General features: G+C 44.5%; 1 protein-coding gene across 1 annotated transcript in view; it reads left to right on the top strand.

Annotated features, from left to right (window-relative positions):
• The window catches only part of LOC122790680 (src substrate cortactin-like), a 1,120,562-nt gene that overhangs the window by 761,207 nt on the left and 336,855 nt on the right, over nt 1–22,500 (top strand). The gene's annotated exons all lie outside the window — the stretch shown is intronic.

Genomic DNA, 22,500 nt, shown 5'->3' on the forward strand with positions numbered 1-22,500 from the left:
ATTTCTGCCAGATCGTTGCTTTTGTGCATTCCTGATGTTCTTCATCTCACATTGCTGCAGTCCTAACACTTGGGTAGTCCGCTGTCCACGGTCGGCCCGAATATCAAAGTATAAGGCTGACGTCGGTCAGGGCGCATTTAACTGACGTCAGGACGTCAGGGTACAAATGCGCATGACTGGCGTCATATCCTCAGTCTTTTTTGCCGCATGGTCCGATGCAGAAGCAGCATTGCAAGTGCCGGTTGGCGTTCTGAGATTTTTCTATTTAGAAGTTTCAGACCGAGTTCAAAGTTGGCTAAGTACCCCGTTGGGGAATATTTTTGTTTTTTCTTGCCTCAGTCATTTACCGGATGTCAGAAAAGTTAATAATTGCATTTCTTGTGGGAAACAGATACCGCATAGAGATTATCATACTTTGTGTATTCCTTGCTTAGGGCCTGAGCACGACGTTGTTGGCTGTCGCTCTTGTGCTAGATTTAATAAACGCACTATAAAGAGAAGGTTAGATTGTGCAAGGTTAGTCTTTGGGAAGCGGTGCAATTATAAAATGCCGTCGGATGCTCCGACGCCCGCTTCTCAAGAAGCGCAAGGACAAGACAGTTAAGCCTAGGCTAGAAGAGCCGTCTGTACGGACGCGGTTCTTTAGAGGTGTCGGTGGAGCCGGTGGCTCCGCCGGAGATTTCTTTGTGTTCACAGAGTGAAACTTTATTATTGCAAGATGTGGCCTCTCAGGAGGCAAGTCAGGCTGAGGGGGCTTCTCTGGTTACTATACTCCCTCCCTTCCTAAGGTGGTTAGGCCCTCTCCTTCTGTTACTAAGGCTTCTCCCAGGGGCAGGCCAGGTTTGGCTTCAGTTGGTGTTACCCCTAGCTCTTCAGGTACTATGCCCAAGAAGCATATGCTTAAAATGGCAGAAGATTTGATTACTTTGATTAGGGGTTCTATGCCCCCTCCTGCTAAGAGACCTAGGGTGGAGCCTGAGCTGGGGGGTTTTGAGCAAGCTTCAGATGTTTCAGAGTCTTGGCTGAAGACTTGCAGGAGTGCTCTCCTTATTCTGATTCTGATGTGGATGATTCTACTCCTTCTGCTACTCCTCCTGAGGATTTTTCTTTTTCAGAAACTCTTCATTACATGAGGGAGCATTTTAAGTGGGAAGGTCAGGACTTCTCTGATTCCAGGAAAAGGCTTAGGGAATTTCTGTTTTTACCCCAGCATAGGCCTTTGGCTATACCTCCTGTTTTGGATGTAGTGGAAGATGTTTTTACAGAGGCTTCTCTTAATCCTGATTCTTTGCCTCCTGCTCCTGTTAAGCCGGATAGGTATTACAGGGTGCCTGACGTTCACAAGTATCTTTTTAAAAGTCCTAGGGCAGACCCAGAAACTGTTAGCCAGGGGCCTAAAGGTGTTAAGGCTTCTGTTGTTAAGAATCCTTACAGATAAGGAGGCTAGGGCCTTGGATAGATGGGGTAAGAAAGTTTATACTTCTTCCACTCTTGCTATAAGGGCTCTGAATTGCCAGTTTCACATGTTGAAATACCAAAACTATCTCCTTTCACAATTGAAGTCTAAGGTTGATGCTCTGGCAGTTGGTATTGATTGTAAAGAGTTGCAAGATTTAGTCCATGTTTCTGAACAGGTGGGTAAGCATTCTTTGCAATGTGGTTTTGATGCTGTACAGGCCTCGTCTAGGGTGGCTGCCACTGGGACTGTTCTTCGCAGGCACGCCTGGCTGAGGGATCAGAATTTGTCTGAACATGTTAAAACAAGGATTTTAGATGCTCCTTTACAATCTGACGTGTTGTTTGGGCCTCCTGTTGAGACAGTCTTAAAGAAGATGGAAGACAAGGCTAAGTCTATGCAGACTGTTAAAGATTTTTTGCAAGTCCAGCCTCCAAAGTTTAGTAGAAATTGGCCTACTAAGGGGTGGACGTATCCTTCTTATGATTCCCAGTCTAGGGGTAGATCTAGACGTGGTAAAGGCAGAGCTCAGGGCTCTTTCCGGCCTAGAACAGGGAGTTCTCCTGCACAGGCTTCGGGTGAGGGCAGGGGTCAGTCCTTTCGTAAACAGACCCAATGACCTACCTTTTCAGCTGCCAGAGCCTGCTCGTCTGGCAGCACCTTTGGGAGGAAGGTTGGCACTCTTCAAAGAAAATTGTAGTTTAATTACCCAGGACAGATGGGTATTGGATATCATACACCACGGCTACAGGTTTTATTTCCATACCTTACCTCCTTTCAGAGGCATGCCAGACGTTCCTCCTCAACAAGGAATAGAGGCTCAAAGACAGGTTTCTCTGTTGCTCCAACTAGGGGCCATACAGCCGGTCCCTCTGCCAGAAGTGGGCCTAGGATTTTATTCTCGCCTGTTCCTAGTACCAAAGAAGGGGAACACGTGGAGACCAATTTTGGATTTATCTATCCTCAACACTTATCTGGACATTCCCAAGTTCAAAATGTTGACGTTGCAGCAGCTTTTACCTCTGCTGGGCAAAGATCATTGGATGGTAACTTTGGATCTCAGGGAGGCTTACCTTCATGTTCCTATCAGACTCAGTTGCAGAAAGTATCTGCGTTTTCGAGCTGGGACTTCTCACTATCAGTTCTCTGCATTGCCCTTTGGCTTATCTACTGCGCCCAGAGTGTTCACGAAAGTTCTGGCTCCAGTGATAGCTTTCTTCAGACTAAAAGGAATGCAGATCTATCCTTATTTGGACGACTGCCTGATTCTGGCTCAAGGAAGGGAAGAGCTTCTTCGTCATTTGGAGTATGTGATAGCAGTGCTAAGATGCCTAGGGTATTCTGTGAACGAAATAAAGTCCAGTCTAGTACCCTCTCAAGACATGTGCTTTCTGGGTGTGAGACTGAATACAGCAGCCCAGATGGCCTTTTTAACCCCGGACAAACAAAAGAGTCTATCCCTTTACTTCCGTCAACTATCTCATCAGTCCGGGCTGACTGCAAGGGCAGTCCTTCAAGCCTTAGGGTTCATGGCATCTTGTATTCTGGTGCTTCCCAATGCCAAACTGCATATGAGGAAGCTACAATGGTATCTCAAAATGTATGGACACAGCACTGCCAGGATCTGGACACTGTCATTCCAATAATACCTTGCATTCAGAAGGAATTTTTGTGGTGGGCTCAGGAATGTCACCTAAACAAGGGACTCTCTGTGACCCGGCCAGAGGCAAGTCAGATTTTAACGACAGATGCCTCAGACAAAGCTTGGGGAGCTCATCTGAATGGAAAATGGATACAAAACAAGTGGCCTGTCAGACTACTACATCTACATGTCAACATGAAGGAGATGTTAGCAGTCCAGTTTGCATTAATAGCTTTCAAGGAATTCCTTCTTCCAGGACAGGTGTTGATTCTAACAGACAACACAACTGTCATGTGGTACATCAACAAGCAAGGGGAACGCATTCTTATCCTCTATGCAGGCAAACAATGATTTTGTGGGAGACTGCTCTCAGTTTACAGCTCAATCTTCAGGCAAGGTTTCTGCCAGGAGCACAGAACTCCTTAGCAGATGTGTTGAGCAGACGAATTATGGATCCCCACGAGTGGAAATTGGATCCTCATGTATTTCAGAAATTGACAGTGTCATGGGGAACTCCAGACATAGATCTGTTCGCTTCTCCACTAAACCATCAGCTGCCAACGTTTTGCACAAAAAGTTTTCATCACACAGCTTGGAAAGTGGATGCTCTTTCTTTCAATTGGAGCAATCTTCATGTGTATGCCTTTCCACCTCTGCCTCTCCTCCCAAAGGTACTTCTGAAGGTCAGACAGGACAAGCCAAGGATGATTTTAATAGCTCCAGATTGGCCTCGACGGCACTGGTACCCATTACTGAGAAGTCTAGTACGGAAGCCTCCATGGCCTTTGCCTTCGATTCCACACCTGTTGTCACAGGAAGACGGCCATTTGCTCAATGTCAAACTTCACTCTCTTCACCTAACAGCCTGGCATATTCTGTTTTGAGCCATACAGGGTCTCATCTTCCACAACAAGTTTTGAATGTGATTTTGGAAGCTAGAAGGCCTAGTACAAGGAAAGTGTACGCAGATAAATGGAAGAGATTTTTATTTTGGAGTACAGCAAAGGATTTTGATGTTTCTGAGCCTAATTTAAGTGTGGCTCTTCAATATCTTACTGAGTTACTGGACAAAGGTTTGTCCTTCTCTTCTATTAAAGTTCATGCTGCAGCAATTTCAGCTCACTATGATTGCGACCCACCATTGTTTTCTCATCCTTTGTTCAAGCAATTTCTTAGAGGGGCAAAGAATATCAGACCCCACGAAGAGCTCCTACTCCTGCTTGGGATCTCAATTTTGTGTTGGAGAAACTCACTCTACAACCTTTTGAGCCTGCAGCTACTGCTGAGTTGAAATATTTATCATGGAAGACTGCTTTTTTATTGGCCATTACCTCTGCAAGAAGGGTTTCTGAATTGCAGGCCCTTATGGCAGTTGAGCCTTTCTTGATTTTCCATAAGGATAGGGTTTCATTACGTACTAATCCTTCCTTTATGCCTAAGGTGGTTTCTAGTGTGGCTTTAAACCAGACTATTCATTTGCCTACTTTTTATGCAAATCCCCAAAATAAAGGGGAAAAGATTTTGCACACTTTGGATGTGCACAGGCAGTTGCGTTATTATTTGGACAGAACTAAAGGGTTCAGGCAGTCTCAGCAGTTGTTTGTTTCTTTTGCTTTGAGTTCTCAGGGCAAGCCTGTGTCAAAACAAACTATTTCTAAGTGGATTGGGTTTTGCATTGCTTTCTGTTATTCCCATCATGGCAAGGAGGTTCCAGCTGGGATCAGGCCTCATTCCACTAGGGCTACTGCCACTTCCACAGCTTTTTTGAGGGGAGTGGCAACCCAGGATATTTTAGAGGCAGCTACTTGGAGTTCTGTGCATACCTTCTCTAGGCATTATCACCTGCCACTTTACTCTAAGTCCAGGGCTGGTTTTGCCACTGCGGTTTTGCAGGGCATTTTGGCGGCTCCTGCTTCCTTATAGTTAGCCATCCTCCCTTATCTCTGCTTTGGGATTCTACCCAAGTGTTAGGACTGCAGCAATGTGAGATGAAGAACATAGTACAGTTTTGTACCTACCATAAATGTAGATGTTCGAAGATCCACATTGCTGCAGTCCAATTTACCCTCCCTCCGCTGCCTCTGTACTTGGAGGTGGTTGTGTGGGTTGGGTTGTACATATTGTGTGTATTGTATCTATTGTACATATAGTTAGTGCGAGGGTGGGTGGTTATTTGTTTGCTGTCTTTTGGTTTTGACCTTTCTTTTTAAGGTCTTCTGACATCTGGGGCAAGAAAAGACTGAGGATATGACGCCGGTCATGCGCATTTGTACCCTGACGTCCTGACGTCAGTTAAATGCGCCCTGACCGACGTCAGCCTTATACTTTGATATTCGGGCCGACCGTGGACAGCGGACTACCCAAGTGTTAGGACTGCAGCAATGTGGATCTTCGAACATCTACATTTATGGTAGGTACAAAACTGTACTTTTCACACCTTTTTTAATAAAAACATTAAAAAAAAAGTTTGCCTACAGTGATATCACAGAAAGTTCAATCAAGTCAGTGACTTCATGCTAAGGATAAGATCTGTGCATATCTGTTGACTTTAATCAACAGATCATTGTGTTTGTATCCATTAATGTCTAAATACACACCCCCACCCTATGTGGTGACATCACTGAGGGATGCTGTGGAAAGATGTAGTCATATTGTTAAAACTTTTAACAAGCTGTTCAGAAACCTCCCACAAAAAATAGTTACAATAGGAGTGAAGGTGCATCAATGAAGTGCCATTCCAGATGTATAAAAACTGAAGTTAACGCTAATAATTACCGTCTCTTTGTAATGTAAAAAATGGTTAACATTTTACAGCAAGAATCAGCACTTTTGTCATGATGTTCGTGTTTCACTGTTGCATTCATTACATTTGGGTAATCTGCTGGCAGGTTGCCCTCAGTCGGCCTGAATTCCAAAGCCTTGGGTCCTTTGTCTGTTGCTGTCTCCTCTTCCATGATGTCAGGTCGTCAAGGGTATAAAACATGCAGCCGACGCCATTTTCTTTAGTCTTTCTTGCCGCGCGGTGCCCGAAGCAGAAGCATTTCGGAAGTGCCGGTCGGCCGACTACTGAAATATTCGAGTTTGAGTTTCAGAAGCGAAGTCTTCACTAAAGCTAATTACCCCATTGGGGAAATTTTTTTCTTGCTCCATACCGATGTCAGAAAACGTTAATTGTATTACTTGTGGGAAGCAAATACCTCATATGATTTCCATTTATACTGTATTCCTTGCCTAGGCTCTGATCACAACGTGCCTGGCTGTTGGTTTTGTGCTAGATTTAACCAACGCACTATTAAGCGTCGGTATATTTTTGCCTCAAAGTATTTTGGAAACAGATTTAATTACCCAGAAATGTCGTCGGACAGCAATCTGACTACCGGAGTACACAAAAACCGCAAAGAAAAGGACAGAGAAAGGCAGTCGAGATCCAAAACTGACTAAGCTTCTTCTAAGCCAGTCGCTAGTTCGCCTGTACTCGGTGAGGCGCTTTCGCAGCCCCTGATGCCCGCTACCTTCGAGTTGCAGGCCTCTACCAATGCCCATGTGGAGTCCGGCATGCCGCAAGATACTCAAGGTATTGGACCGATGGATGTATCCTGAGCCTCTGAGCAGGCACCGGCTTCTGAGGGTGTATTCAGACCTCAATATTTGTATATCAAACCGACAGCTGCAAAACCAAAGACAAAAGCAACTTCTAAAACTAAGAAACCGACACATGAGCCATGTGTACAGGCCTCTATGCCAAAAAAACAGATGATCAAAATGGCTGAAGACCTTATTACCTTGATCAGGGGTACCCATCCCCCTCCAGGTAAGAGGCCTAGGCAAGACACTGATTATGAATCTTTAGATCAGGTTTCTATTTCTTCTAATTCCTCTTCTGATCAGGAATTTGTCTATACCTCCCTATGAGGATTCTGGTCTAGAGGAGTCTGTACCATCTGCACCTCCTCCCAAGGATTATTCTTTTGGAGAAACCTTGTATACTTTGAGGGAGCATTTTCACTGGAAGAGTCAAGATTACTCAGAATCAAAAAAGAGGCTCAGGGATTTCCTTCTCCGTCAGCACAGGTATTTAGCCTTTCCCCCTGTTTTAGACATTGTGGATGATGTGTTTTCAGAGTCAAGCTTGACCCCTGACTCCTTACCTCCGGCTCCCAGTAAGCCTGACAGATATTAATTTCCCTGACTCACATAAATTCTTATTTAGAAACCCTGCTGCTGATCCTGAAACTATTTCACAGGGTCCAAACGGAGTTAAGGCCTCAACAGCAAAAAGTCCTACCCCCTTTGACAGAGATTCAAGGGCACTGGACAGATGGGGAAAAAAGGTTTATACATCCGCAACCTTGGCAATCAGGGCCATAAACTGTCATTTTCATATGCTTATGTATCAACAACGTGTTATGGGATTGCTGAAACAGAAAATGATGATTTCTGAATGTGCAGAAATTAAAGAATTGCAGGAATTATTGCATGCAGCTGAACAGGTTGGAAAGCATACTTTGCAATGTGGTTTTGATTCCTTAGAGGCCTCCTGCAGGGCTGCAGTTACTGGATCTGTGATTAGGAGGCATGCCTGGCTAAAAGAACAAAGTTTGCCTATTCATGTTAAAGCTAAATTGCTAGATGCACCTTTACAGCATGATTCTCTGTTTGGTATTAAGACAGAAGAGGTTTTAAAGAAAATGGAAGACAAAGCTAAGTATATGCAAACTGTTAAAGACTTCTTACAAGTGCAGCCACCACGATTCAGTAGACACTGGCCTACAAACAAATTGGTCCTTTCCTGTGTCAGACAGAGCTCAAAGGGGCAAATCCAGACGCCGTAAGGTTTCCAGATACCAGGCGCAAGATTCATACAGGTCAAAGCAATGGGGCGCTTCTACCTCCTGGAGGAGATAAAGCACAAACCTACAGAAAACAGTCCCCATGACTTCCCTCTGCCTACACCAAGCACTTATCTTTTGGCAGCACCCTTAGGGGGAAGATTAGCACTTTTTGCTCAAAATTGGCAGTTAATAACCCAGGACAAGTGAGTACTAAACATTGTATCACAGGGATACAGATTCCATTTCCACACACTGCCAATGGCAAATGGCTGGCCAGAGGCACAGAAACAGGTTACATGTCTCATGGATATGGGGGCCATTCAGACACTACCAGAACAGGAAAAAGGACAGAGTTTTTACTCGACTGTTCTTGGTACCCAGGAAGGGCAAGGCCTGGTGGCCAATACTGGATTTATCGATTTTGAACACATACCTGGACATTCCAAAATTCAAAATGCTGACTTTGCAGCAGCTTCTGGCCGTGCTGGGCAAGAATGCTTGGCTGGTGACATTAGACCTAAAAGAGGCATACCTGCATGTCCCAATAAGACAGTCGTGCAAAAGTTGCCTCAGGTTCAAGGCTGGCTTAATGCATTACCAATTCTCTGCACTGCCCTTTGGCTTATCTACTGCTCCCAGGGTCTTTACAAAGTGCCTGGCACCAGTAATTGTATTTTGCAGACAAAGAAGTATACAAAATAGTCCCTTGCTTGGACTGTCTCATTCAAGCAGAGAACAAGGACATTCTTCTTCGACACCTGGCATTTGTGAAAAGGCTTTTAACATGCCTAGGGTGCACAATAAACGAAAAGAAATCACAAGTGGTACCCTCTAAAATGGTAACATACTTGGGTGCAAGCTTGAATACAACTGCCCAGATGGCTTACCTCATGCCAGACAAGCAAAGGCAACTGACTACTTACTTCAATCTGATGGCAACAAAAACCCATTTATCTGCAAGACAAATTCTGCAGGCTTTGGGCTTCATGGCATCCTGCATCCTACTGATTCCATATGCAAGACTGCTTATGAGGAAACTTCAGTGGTACCTAAAAGGTTTATGGAGTCAACATTCTCACAGTCTGGAAACAATGATTCCTCTCATTCCCTGCCTACAACAGGAGTTTCTATGGTGGGCAAAGGCATGTCACCAAAACATGGGATGGGACTTCACTCTACCCCCTGCCAGCCAAACCTTAACAACAGACTCATCAGATTATGCCTGGGGGGGTCCCACATGGCAGGAAGATGCATTCAGGGCATATGGACCCCAAAACAAATGCATCTACATATCAACCAGATAGAGATGCTAGCTTTTCAAAATGCCCTAACAGCCTTTAAGGACTTCAGCCAGGACAACTACTGATAGAGGTCAACACCACAGTCATGTGGTATATAAACCAGCAAGGGAGCACACACTCATACCCCCTTTGCAGATTAGCTATGGCACTGTGGGGCACAGCTTTGACCTACCAAATACATCTTCAAGCTCAATTCCTGCCAGGAAAACAAAATACTCTGGCAGACTATTTAAGCAAAAACCTTATGGATCCTCACTAGTGGAAACTAAATCCACAAGTTTTCAGCATGATAATAGATAAATGGGGGAGCCCAGACATAGATCTATTTGCCTCTCCTCAAAATTATCAATTGAAAAGATTCTGCACAAGGACTTATCACAGACAAGCATGGAAAGTGGACACCCTATCCTTCAGTTGGAAAAACCTATCGGTTTACGCCTCTCCTCCGCTGCCTCTTCTTCCCAAGGTCCTTCTAAAAGTCTGACAAGAGAAACCAAAGATGATACTAATTGCCCGGACTGGCAATGCCAATACTGGTACCCAATCCTAAGGAACTTGTCTCAATACCCAGCTTGGACCTTACCTCAAAGAGCTCAACTACTGTCCCAGCAAAAAAAAATCAGATCCTGCACAATCAACTCCAGACACTGAACCTGGCAGCATGGCTGATCATGTAGTTATACAAACACCACCTCTCAGTAAAGCTGTGATGGATGTCATTTTGGAAGCCAGAAGGCCTAGTACTAGAAAATCTTACGCTGATAAATGGAAGAGATTCTGTGCTTGGAATCAAGCACAAGGAACTAATACAGCAGAACCAAATATTCCTTAGATATTACAATACTTAACTGAGATGCTTGACAAAGGCCTATCTTTCTCATCAATTAAATTCCATACCTCTGCCATTTTGGCTCATTACAATACAGAGCCACCAATCTTTTCTCATCCTTTACTAAAGCAGTATTTTAGAGGAGCCAAAACTATAAGGCCTCCTAGAAGATCATCATTACCTGCATGGGACCTCAGTTATGTGTTGGAAAAGCTCACCATGCCCCCATTTTAACCAGCTGCTACCGCTGATATCAAGTTCTTATCATGGAAAACAGCTCTGCTACTAGCAATTACTTCAGCAAGAAGAGTTGCAGAGCTGCAGGCCTTCATGGCTGTAGTCTTATCATATTTTACCCAGACAGGATGTCTCTGAGGACAAATCCAACATTTATGCCTAAAGTGGTTTCCAGTGTGGCTCTTAACCAAACAATTCATCTGCCAACCTTTTATCCAAATCCACAGAACAAGGGGGAGAGAATTCTGCATTCCTTGGACGTACACAGACAGCTAAGATTCTACTTGAGCAGGACTAAAACTCTAAGAAAAACTGAGCAATTAGTTACTAGTGACATGCTGCAGGATCAGAAGGAAAGGCTATTTCAAAGCAGACAATTTCAAAGTGGATAAGCCACTGCATCTGTTTCTGCTACATATACTGTGGTAAACCTGTGCCCAAGGGCATTAGGAATCATTCCACCAGAGCTGCAGCTACTTCAGCAGCCTTTCTCAGAGGAGTACCAACCAAAGACATTCTAGAGGCTGCTACTTGGAATTCTGTTCACACCTTTACAAAGTATTATCATTTGCCTTTCTACTCTAAGTCAAGGGCAGGCTTTGACACTGCAGTTCTGCAAGGCCTTATAGCTGCACCTAATGCTGTTTAGCTCCAGCCTCCCATCCATAGCTTTGGGACTCTACCCAAATGTAATGACTGCAACAGTGAAACACGAAGAACATTGTACAGTTGTGTACACTTACCATAAATGTAGATGTTTGAGTGTATTCATTGTTGCAATCCAGGTTACCCACCCGCCATCCCCCTCTCATTCTGGAGTTTCTTTCCTTCTCTATCCTCTACAACCTATGTGGTGCATTTACTTGTAGATGAAGGTAAAGTTTATATTGATGCGTGTGTGTGTGTGTGTGTGTGTGTGTGTGTGTGTGTGTGTATTTTTGCTACCTTTTTATGGGCACCTGACATCTGGGGAAAGAAAAACTAAAGAAAATGTCATTGGCTGCATGTTTTATACCCCTGACGACCTGACGTCATAGAAGAGGAGACAGCAACCGAATCAGGACTCAAGACTTTGGTATTCGGGCCGACTGAGGGCAACCTGCCAGCAGATTACCCAAATGTAATGACTGCAACAGTAAATACATTTGAACATCTACATTTATGGTAAGTGTACACAACTGTACTGTCCTTCACCAGACAGGAAATGCTAGAAATGCACCCCCTTCTTAGTAAGGCAGGCTTTTTTTTTTTCTTTGGCAAATGACTGCAGGATATTCTATATTTTTCTGGGTTTTAATGAGTTTTTATCTGGTTTCCAGGTGAAGCCTTTTTTTCTGTGACCGGATTTAGAGTTATTGGCATTAATAAAAGAATAATTTGTATGAGAGTATATGAAGGGTGGCATGCCTTAGGTCACCAGATGAGTTTGGGAGTACATTGGAATTCGAGACCGTTATGAAGGCTGGCAGACATGGCAGTGGGACTGCATACCTCTCTAATTGTTTCTGATTCCTGGCAGAGGGATGGCAATTTTTCTTGCTGTCATCAAAGCAGTCAGATGTTTCCCCTCATTGACTACCACCTCTTTTCAGGGATTACCCTCCCCAGGGGGTGACATTTTAGTGCTGTTTTTGCAGAAGTGATGTTTTGAATATAGTCCTCTCTTGTTTGAATAGTTTTTACAGTGACATTTTCTATGTTGGATGCTGGAGAAGAAACAATGAAGATGATTTTTTTTTTTTGGCAGGCCAGAGAGTTTGCTACCTTTTTGTCCTAAGAAGGTCCTTTTCACTTGTGTTAAGGGGCGCATCCTACAGCACAGATGTTCTTCGTGTTTCACTGTTGCAGTCTTCACATATGGGTTATCCGGCTCCCGGTAGCCCTCAGTCGGCCCGAATAGCAGAGTCCTTGGTATATGACGTTGGCTGCTGCCAGTTGTAAAACTGATGTCAAGAGCGTCAGGTATAAAGGGAGGCAGCCGACTCCATTTCCCCAGTCATTCTTGCGGCACAGCCTGAAGCAGATGCAATTCGCACTAGTGCTGGTCGACCATTTACCTTCGCTTTGCTTTCCAACTACCAAGTTGAAGACACCTTCAGATAAGTACCCCGTTAGGGATCCTCTTTTCTTGCTTTAACGCATGTCAGATAAAGTTAATAACTGTCTTGCCTGTGGAAAACAGATTCTGTACCGTGATTTGATTGAAAACTGATGTCCTTCATGGATGCATCTGCAGTCATAACAACTGGGTTGTCCTGTCGTCAGGCAGCCCTTCGGTCGGCCGGATTCCAAAGTCCGGCTTCGGCTGATGTCGCACTTCACCCGACGTCATCACAGTTGGTCTTCGGGTATAAAGGTATCAGCCGACGCCATTTTCCTCAGTCTTTCTTGCCGCGTGGCGCCCGAAGCAGAAGCTGTTCGCAAGTGCCGGTCGGTCAGATCCAGAGATTACTACTTCCGAATACTACTTCAAAGACTTCTAAAAGCTAAGTACCCCGTTGGGGACTCTTTCTTGCCTCAGCCGATGTCAGAAAAAGTCAATAACTGTTTAACTTGTGGGAAACAAATACCTCATAAAGATTTCCACTCTTACTGTTTGCCTTGTTTAGGCCCAGACCACGACGTAGCAGCCTGTTCAGCCTGTGCCTCATTCAACCGACGAACGCTTAGGCGTCGATCAGAGTTTGCTGAACAGTTTTTTGGCTCAGATTTTGCGTACATTATGCCGTCGGATCCTCCGACTACCCAGATTGTTAAAAAACGCAAAGAAAAGACCGACACAAACCATGGTTGAGTGTCTCGGTTTCAGCGAAACCGAGAAAACTGATCAAAGCACAGCTGAATCAATGACTACTACTGAGGCTCCTGCTACCTTACTTGAAACGGCCTCAGAAATCTTACCTACAGTGGTTACTAGTGACTTATCAGACACCATCCCTTTGGATGTCTCTACCCCAGCACGTGGTGCTGCTAGGCCTCCTGCAGCCATGTCTATTAAGGCCTTTGCCAGGGCTAAAGCAGCCAAATCTACTAAAACAGTGCCTGTTAAGCCCCCCCCTACTAGGCCCACTTCTAGTTCACAAATGCTTACTCTGGCAAAGGATTTAATATCCTTAATTAGGGATCTCAACCTCACCCAGACAGGGCCTCTCAGCCCCAGAAAAGAGACCTAGAGCAGAGCCCCGAGCCTGTGTCCTCTGATGATTCCGCAGAGAGGACTCTGATATTACAGACCAGCCAGAGGCTCAGTTCTCCAATTATGAAGACTCAGATGCTGAAGAATCCATTCCAGCTGCTTCTCCACCAGAAGAATTCTCCTTTGGGAAACCTTACATGCCATGAGAACATTTCCAATGGCAGGAACAGGATTTCTCAGATTCCAGAAAAAGACTTAGGACTTTTCTGCACCTACCACAACACAGGCCTTTAGCTATACCTCCTGTCCTCTCTGTTGTGGACGATGCATTTAATGATATCTGCACTGCACCAGATTCCTTACCTCCAGCCCCTGTCAAACCAGATAGATTTTACAGGGTTCCAGACACTCATCACCACTTATACAAGGCCCCACATGCAGACCCCGAAACCATATCCCAGGGGCCTAAGGCAGCAGCCTCGACCACAGCAAAAAACCCTATTCCTTCTCAAAAGGAAGCCAGGTCTTTAGACAGATGGGGCAAAAAGGTTTACACCTCTGCTACTCTCTCAGCTAGAGCTTTAAATTGTCAGTTTCACATGATACAATACCAAGAGTTTATGCTTGATCAGTTAACTAAAAAGCTATCCTCTGATGACTCTATAGATAAGAAATATATATTAGAAATGGTAAATAACATACAACAGGTTAGTAACCATTCCTTAAAATGTGGCTATGATGCACTGGAGGCTTCATTTAGATCAGCCATGACTGGAACAGTGATAAGAAGACATGCATGGCTGAAGGAACAGGTCTTACCGGATCATGTTAAAGCTAAGTTATTAGATGCACCTATGGATAAGGCCAGTTTGTTTGGTACACCTGCTCAGCAGGTAATGAAGAAAATGGAAGAAAAGGCAAAATCTGTACAAACAGTTAAAGATTTCTTGCAAGTTCAACCCCCAAGGTTTAGCAGGAACTGGCCTGCCAAAATTGGTCCTTTCCTGACTCCACAAGATCCCAAAGGGGCAGGAATAGGCGTCCCAGAGGCAGAAATCAATCCAGAGGGGTGCCTACAGAGGACGACAGTGGCAAGGTAATAACAGAGGCACAGACACAGCCACTGCCACTACAACAGCACAGTGACTTGATTCTAACTCCGCCTACCAGGGAACAAATAGCAGCACCATTAGGCGGAAAATTAACCTTATTTTCGAAAAACTGGCACTATATCACAAAAGACAAGTGGATTCTGCAAACCATAGACCAAGGATACCGGTTCCACTTCCACACTTTACCAGTCAAAAGAGGAATGCCAAAACCTGCCTCCAAATCAAAAAACAGAAGCTCTACAGCAGATAATGCAACTAACAAAGATGAGAGCTGTGGAAAAAGTGCCAATAACAGAACAAGGCAAAGGATTCTACTCCAGACTATTCCTAGTTCCAAGAAAGGAAAAAAAACTGGAGACCTATTCTCGACCTGTCCACCTTAAATACATACATCATTGTCCCAAAATTCAAAATGCTGACCCTCCAGCAACTTCTTCCCATGCTGGGCAAGGAGTGCTGGCTGGTAACTCTAGATCTCAAGGAGGCATACCTGCACGTCCCCATACGACCAATTTGCAGAAGATACCTCAGATTTCTTGCAGGATCAGAGCACTATCAATTCTCAGCATTGCCCTTTGGCTTATCTACTGCACCCAGAGTATTCACAAAATGCCTGGCATCAGTAATCGCTCACTGCAGACTACAGGAATCCAAATTTATCCATACCTGGACGACTGTCTGCTACAGGGGACAACAAAAGCAAGCTGACAACAGATTTACAAAGGGTCATTTACTTGCTACAAGCACTGGGATACACAGTCAATTTACAAAAGTCAAGGCTGATACCATCCCAAACAAGGACATTCTTGGGCGGAATTGGACACAGTAAAACAAATGGCATTCCTAACTGCAGAAAAACAAAAGAACTCCCTCTTTACTTCTTGGCACTAACAAAACAGAACAAGCTAACAGCAAGAAAAGTTCTGCAGGCCTTGGGCTTCATGGCATCCTGCATAATCTTGGTTCCACATGCCAGACTACATATGAGAAAACTACAGTGGTACCTAAAGAATTTATGGTCCCAACACAGGCACAGCCTAGAAGCAGAAATTCCTCTAATCCCATGCCTAAAACAGGAGTTCCTATGGTGGGCTCAAGCATGCCAGTCAAATCCAGGCCTACCTTTCCACAACTATCAAGCAAGCCAAACCATCACAACAGGCGCCTCAGACCTACGATGGGGGGCTCACATGCTGGACAAATGCGCAAGGATTGTGGACACAGGACCAGCTCCATTTGCACATCAACCTAAAAGAAATGCTGGCAGTAAAGCTGGCAATCCAAAAATTCAGACCATTCCTCAAAGCAGGACATTTGATGATAAGGACAGACAACACCACAGTCATGTGGTACATCAACAAACAGGGAGGCACTCATTCATACCCCCTATGCAGAATGATTTTGGACCTTTGGAACCTGGCGCTCAGCTACAACATCCAGTTACAGGCAATGTTCATACCAGGAAAGGAGAATACTCTAGCAGACATGTTAAGCAGAACCACCTCGGATGCTCACGAATGGATGCTACACCCGGACATCTTCAAGGCCATCTCAAAGAAATGGGGAATGCCACAGATAGACCTATTCGCTTCCCCACAAAATCACCAGCTCAAAAAAAAAAAAAAAAAAAAAAAAAAAAAAATTCTGCACAAGGACGTTCCACCCACTTGCATGGAAAGTGGACTCGCTCTCCTTCAGCTGGAAGGGTCTGACAGCATATGCATTCCCACCTCTTCATTTGATACACAAGGTATTACTAAAAATCAAGGAGGAACGTCCAAGGATAACCTTGATAGCTCCAAACTGGCCAAGACAACACTGGTACCCATTGCTGAGGAGCATGTCTCGGGACAAAATATGGCCAGTACCCCTGATGCCTTTGATGTTAACCCAGAAACAACTACAGCATCATGCATCCAAACCTAAAAACTTTGCAACTGACTGCATGGAAAATCACATAGCAGCAACTAACCCAGAGCTTTCCCAAAGGGTTAAAGACATTATCCTTGAAGCCCGCAGACCTTCAACAAGAAGGAACTACGCAGGAAAATGGAAAAGGTTTGTCATTTGGAGCGCTGAAAGAGGAAAAGATGTGTCCAATATAGACATTGCTAACATTCTGGAGTATTTGGCAGAGCTTCTACATACAGGCCTGTCCTATTCCTCCATCAAGATACATGCATCAGCTATTTCAGCAGAATACAGCTTTGATCAACCTGTTTTTTCACATCCTTTACTCAGGCAGTTCCTCAGAGGGATCAAGAATGTAAAACCTCCTAGGAAACCACCATTGCCAGCTTGGGACTTGAACTTTGTGCTGGAAAAGTTGACACTCGCACCTTTTGAACCAGCAGCAACAGCAGACCTGCAGCATCTATCGTGGAAAACTGCTTTCCTACTGGCAATAACCTCAGCAAGAAGGGTTTCTGAACTTCAGGCCCTAATGGCAGTACAACCCTTCCTAATCTTCCACCAAGATAGTGTCCATGAGGACTAATCCTACATTTATGCCTAAGGTGGTATCCAGAGTGTCTTTAAACCAGGCAATCCACCTACCTACCTTCTTCCCAAACCCAAAAAACAGAGGGAAAGAATGCTGCATACCTTGGATGTACATAGACAGCTACGCTACTACCTGGACAGAACAAAAGTAACAGAAAAACTGACCAGCTGTTTGTAGCCTATGCAACAGGAAGGGAAGGAAAAGCAATTTCCAAACAGACAATCTCCAAATGGATAGGAAATTGCATACGATTCTGTTACTCCTTTCATGGAAAACCAATTCCACAGAACATAAGGCCTCATTCTACAAGGGCAACACTACCACAGCCTTCTTACGAGGAGTGGCAACCAAGGACATTATTGAGGCGGCTACTTGGACCTCCGTGCATACATTTGCCAAACATTATAATTTACCTCTGTATTCCAGATCCCGAGCAGGGTTTGCCACTGCTGTACTGCAAGGGATCTTATCCACACCATAATCTATTCTTCCTCCTCCCTAGTTGGCTATGGTATTCTACCCAGTTATGACTGCAGATGCATCCATGAAGGACATAGTACAGTTTTGTACCTACCATAAATGTAGATGTCCGAACTGGATAGCATCTGCAGTCAGGATTACCTCCCTCCTTCCCCTCTGTGGTACTCCTAGGGTATTTACCCTCCTAATAGCTAGCTGGCGGGGGGGAGTCTCTTATGGTGTATTTGTTTGTATATATGTACATACATGCTTATTTTTTGTGTTTGCCTTCTATCTTTTTGGAAACATTGGCATTTATCCAAAATTTAGCCTTCCAAGAGGGCAACTGGCATCTGGGGCAAGAAACACTGAGGAAAATGGCGTCGGCTGATGCCTTTATACCCGAAGACCAACAGTGATGATGTCGGGTGAAGTGCGACATCAGCGAGCCGGACCGGACTTTGGAATCCGGCCGACCGAAGGGCTGCCTGACGACAGGACAACCCAGTTGTTATGACTGCAGATGCTATCCAGTTCGGACATCTACATTTATGGTAGGTACAAAACTGTACTTTCTCCATCACCAGCCAAAATAATACACCTCTTGATCTGGTATCTGAAACCAAACTTCTAGGAGTCCAGTTCGATGACGAGCTTAAATTCACTTCCCATCTACAACTAAACATAAAAAAAACCCACCAAAAACTTGGCATGCTCCACCGCCACAATCGATACCTCACTTCAGCTACTAAGCTCACTCTCTCTACTACATTTCTCATACCCTCCCTTCTTTGTGGTGCCCCTCTCCTAACAAACCTACAATCATCTCTCAAAACTAAACTGTCCTCTTGTTGTTATAAAATAGTCAGATTCGCCACTAATAACAAATCAACAACCCATCACTGTGCACCTCTCCACAAACTAAACTGGCTAGAGCTTCCCAACTACCTCTCTCTATACCCAGCTCACCTATGCTCACAAACTCATTTTTCACCCCTCCCTCTGTCCCTCCCTCTCCTCTACCTTTAAAATGCACCACCCACAGACTCCTAAGATCCAGCAATCAAAACCTAATAGAAGTGTACAAACCCCTTCGTCCCCCAGGACAAAACCTCCTGTCCTTTTCCCTAGCACGTCTATGGAACTCACTCCCTCCCTCCATTCGCACCATCACTGGCCTCCCATCCTTTAAAAAATCACTCCACTCCCACCTAACATCCACATGGGAATTTTCCTGCTCCCACCCCTCATAGCCTATTCTCAACTTCCTACACTCATCCATCTGATATATTCCGGATAACTTCATATTTGCATCTAGCAAACGACTTATTTGCATCTAGCAAATTCCAAGCCTACTACAACTAACTTATCTTCCAATCCTACTATTTCATCTTAAGAAACCATATATTTACTAGAGCAATGTTCTCCTTCTATTAAAAATATGTATATATTTTATTGTAACCTCAGTATTTTTGTTTTGTCTTGGAACCAGAAATACTTGAACTGTAAATTGCTGTAATCTCTCTCTAACCTTTGTGTTGGTGCTTTTCTCCCCAGGACTCCATTGAAAACGGGTTCTTTTGGCCCAATGGACTATCCTGGTTAAACAACTGCAAAAAAATAAATAAATTAACATTTCCATTCCTATTGTATAACTTGTTTGGGCCTTGACCACGACATCCCTAACTGCGATCTCTGTGCTTCTTTTAACCCACATACCATAAGCCATAGAGCTAAGATTTTGTATAAGCATTTCGGAGTTTGGCCCAAGTTTGTCGGTATGGCGTCTTCTGGTCTCCCAACTTCAGATATTCCTAGGAAACGCAAAGACAAGGACCGCGACAGGCCTAGGGTTAAATCTGCTGACAACGCACCGGTGAAATTGGTCAGCGCAGTGGTAGTCAGTGAGGCGTTTTCATAGCCCCTGCAGTCTGCAGATTTTCAGCCGGTGGCCTCTGCCGAGACCTTTACGGAGTCCTTCATGCTGCAGGCTGTTTTTTCTTCTTAAGACCCTCGCCTGTCGTCGCCTCTGATAGGTCCGGAGCCGCTTTGCAGGCACCGGCTTCTGACATCTCTTCTTTTCGACACGAGACCAGAACCAGACTGACTACCTTAGTTCAAACTTCTGCAGTTGCTAGGCCACACGAGTCCCTCCGCATTGCTTGTAAACCTTCCTGCCGCAAACCTTCTCACAAGCAGGCATCTGCGTCCCCTTCTGTGCCTCAGTCCCAGTTGGTAAAGATGGCTGGTGATCTTCTTTCCCTGATTAGGGGCTCTCATCCCCCCCTTCAAAGAGGACTAGGGAATTATCTCCTGATGTTTTGTCTCTCAGATTCTGAGATTTCCAGTATATCTGCTGGTGAAGAAGGAACTTCTCAACTTTTTTCTGTCTTTGAGGATACTGATGGTGAGGAACTCAAACCCTTCCGCCTCCTCTTCTGAAGATCTTTCTTTACCCTTAGGGAGCATTTTAAATGGGAATGTCGGGATTTTCCACAGTCTAAGAAAAGAATCGGGGAAATGTTCTTCGTGTTTCACTGTTGCAGTCATTACTTTTGGGTAATCTGCTGGCAGGTTGCTTTCAGTCGGCCTGAATAAAGTCTTGGGTCCTGCATTGGTTGCTGTCTCCTCTTCCATGACGTCAGGTCATCAGGGGTATAAAACATGCAGCCAACGTCATTTTAATCCGTCTTTCTTGCTGCGCGGTGCCCAAAGCAGAAGCAGTTCACAAGTGCCAGTCGGCCGACTCACGTTTCGTTTTCGAGTTTGCGAACCCAAGTCTTCAAACTAAAGCTAAGTACCCCGTTGAGGAAACTTTTTCTTGCTCTTTACTGATGTCAATAAAAGTTAATAATTGCATTACTTGTGAGAAGCAAATACCTCAAGGATTTTCATTTGTACTGTATTCCTTACCTAGGCCCTGATCACAACGTGCCTTGCTGTTGGTTTTGTGCTATATTTAACCAACGCACTATTAAGCGTCTGTATATTTTTTGCTTCTAAATATTTTGGTTAGAGATTTAACTTCCCTGAAATGTCGTCTGTTAGCAATCAGACTACCGAAATACCTAAAAAAAACGCAAGGAAAAAGAGACTGTCGAGGTCCAAAACCGACAAAGCTTCTCCTAAGCCAGTTGCCTGTTCACCGGTACTCAGGCTCTTTCGCAGCCCCTGATAACCCGCTACTTTTGAGTTGCAGGCCTCTACCCTGACCCATTCAGAGTCTGGTATGCCATGAGATTCACCAAGTATTGAACCCATGGATGTCTCTCCCTTGGATGGGTCTGGAGCTTTTGAGCAGGCACCGGCTTCTGAGGGTATTTTCAGGCCTCAACATTTTTATTTTAAACTGACGCCATCAACAAAAACAAGGACAAAAACGACTTCCATCTCTAAAAAAAGACTCATGAGCCACGTGCTCAGGCCCCTATGCCTAAAAAACAAATGATCAAAATGGCTGAGGATTTAATTACCTTGATCAGGGGTTCCCAACTCCCCCCCCCCCCTGCTAAGAGGCCTAAGCAAGGCACTGATTATGAATCTTCAGATCAGATTTCTTTTTCTTCTGATTCCTCTTCTGATCAGGAATTTTCTTTTCCACCTTATGAGGATTCTGATGCAGAGGAATCCATCCCATCTGCATCTCCTCCTGAGGATTACTCTTTTGGAGAGACTTTGCATACTTTAAGGGAGCATTTCCACTGGGAGAGTTAGGACTTCTCTGAATCAAAGAAGAGGCTTAGGGATTTCCTTCTTCCGCAGCATAGGCCATTGGCAATACCTCCTGTATTTAGACATTGTTGATGTGTTCTCTTAATCAAGCATGACTCCTGATTCCCTGCCTCCAGCTCCTAGTAAGCCAGACAGATATTACAGGGATCCTGACTCGCACAAATTTCTTTTCAAAAATCCTGCTGCTGATCCTGAGACTATTTATCAGGATCCCAAGGCTGTTAAGGCTTCTGCAGCCAAAAATCCTACCCCTTCTGACAGAGATTCCAGGGCACTGGATAGATGGGGAAAGAATGTTTATATGTCTGCAACCATGGCAATTAGGGCCTTAAACTGCCAGTTTCATATGCTTAAATATCAACAGCATGTTATGGGCCTTTTGAAACAGAAATTGATGTTGATTTCTGATTGTGTGGAAATAAAGAATTACAGGAATTATTGCATGCAGCAGAACAGGTTGGAAAGCATGCTTTGCAATGTGGTTTTGATTCCTTGGAGGCCTATTGCAGGGCCACCGTAACTGGATCTGTGATAAGAAGGCATGCCTGGCTCAAGGAGCAAAATCTGTGTGATCACGTTAAAGCTAAACTGTTGGATGCCCCTTTACAGCATGACCGTCTATTTGGTAATAAGGCAGAAGAGATTTTTAAAGAAAATGGAAGACAAAGCTAAATCTGTGCAAACTGTTAAAGATTTCTTCCAAGTGCTGCCACCCAGGTTCAGTAGGCACTGGCCTACTAAGAATTGGTCCTTTCTTGTGTCCAACAGAGCCTCTCAGATCAAACCCAGGCACTCAAAAGGCTCTGGATGTCAGTCACAGGGATCTTACAGATCAAAGCAATGGGGTGCCTCCACCACCAAATCTGGAGGTAACAAAGCACAACCCTACAGTAAGTAGTCTCAATGACTTTCCTCTGCCATCTCCAAGCACTTATCTTTTGGCAGTCCCCTTGGGGGGGCAGACTGGCACTTCATGCTCAAAATTGGCGGTTAATTACCCAGGACAAGTGGGTATTAAACATAGTATCCCAGGGGGTACATATTTCATTTCCATACTTTGCCAATTCCAAACGAATGGCCAGATCTGCCACAAAACCAGTGGGCAGAGGCCTAGAATCAAGTCAAGTCCCTCATGGATATGGGGGCTTTTCAACTGGTACCAGAAAAGGAAAGAGGACAAGGATTTTATTTAAGACTTTTCCTGGTACCCAGAAAAGACAAATCCCCATGATGGACTTATCGACTCTGAACATGTTCCTGG

The sequence above is a fragment of the Protopterus annectens genome, chromosome 16.part0, assembly GCF_019279795.1.
Source record: "Protopterus annectens isolate FY-2018-M chromosome 16.part0, PAN1.0, whole genome shotgun sequence".
NCBI lineage: Eukaryota > Metazoa > Chordata > Ceratodontiformes > Protopteridae > Protopterus > Protopterus annectens.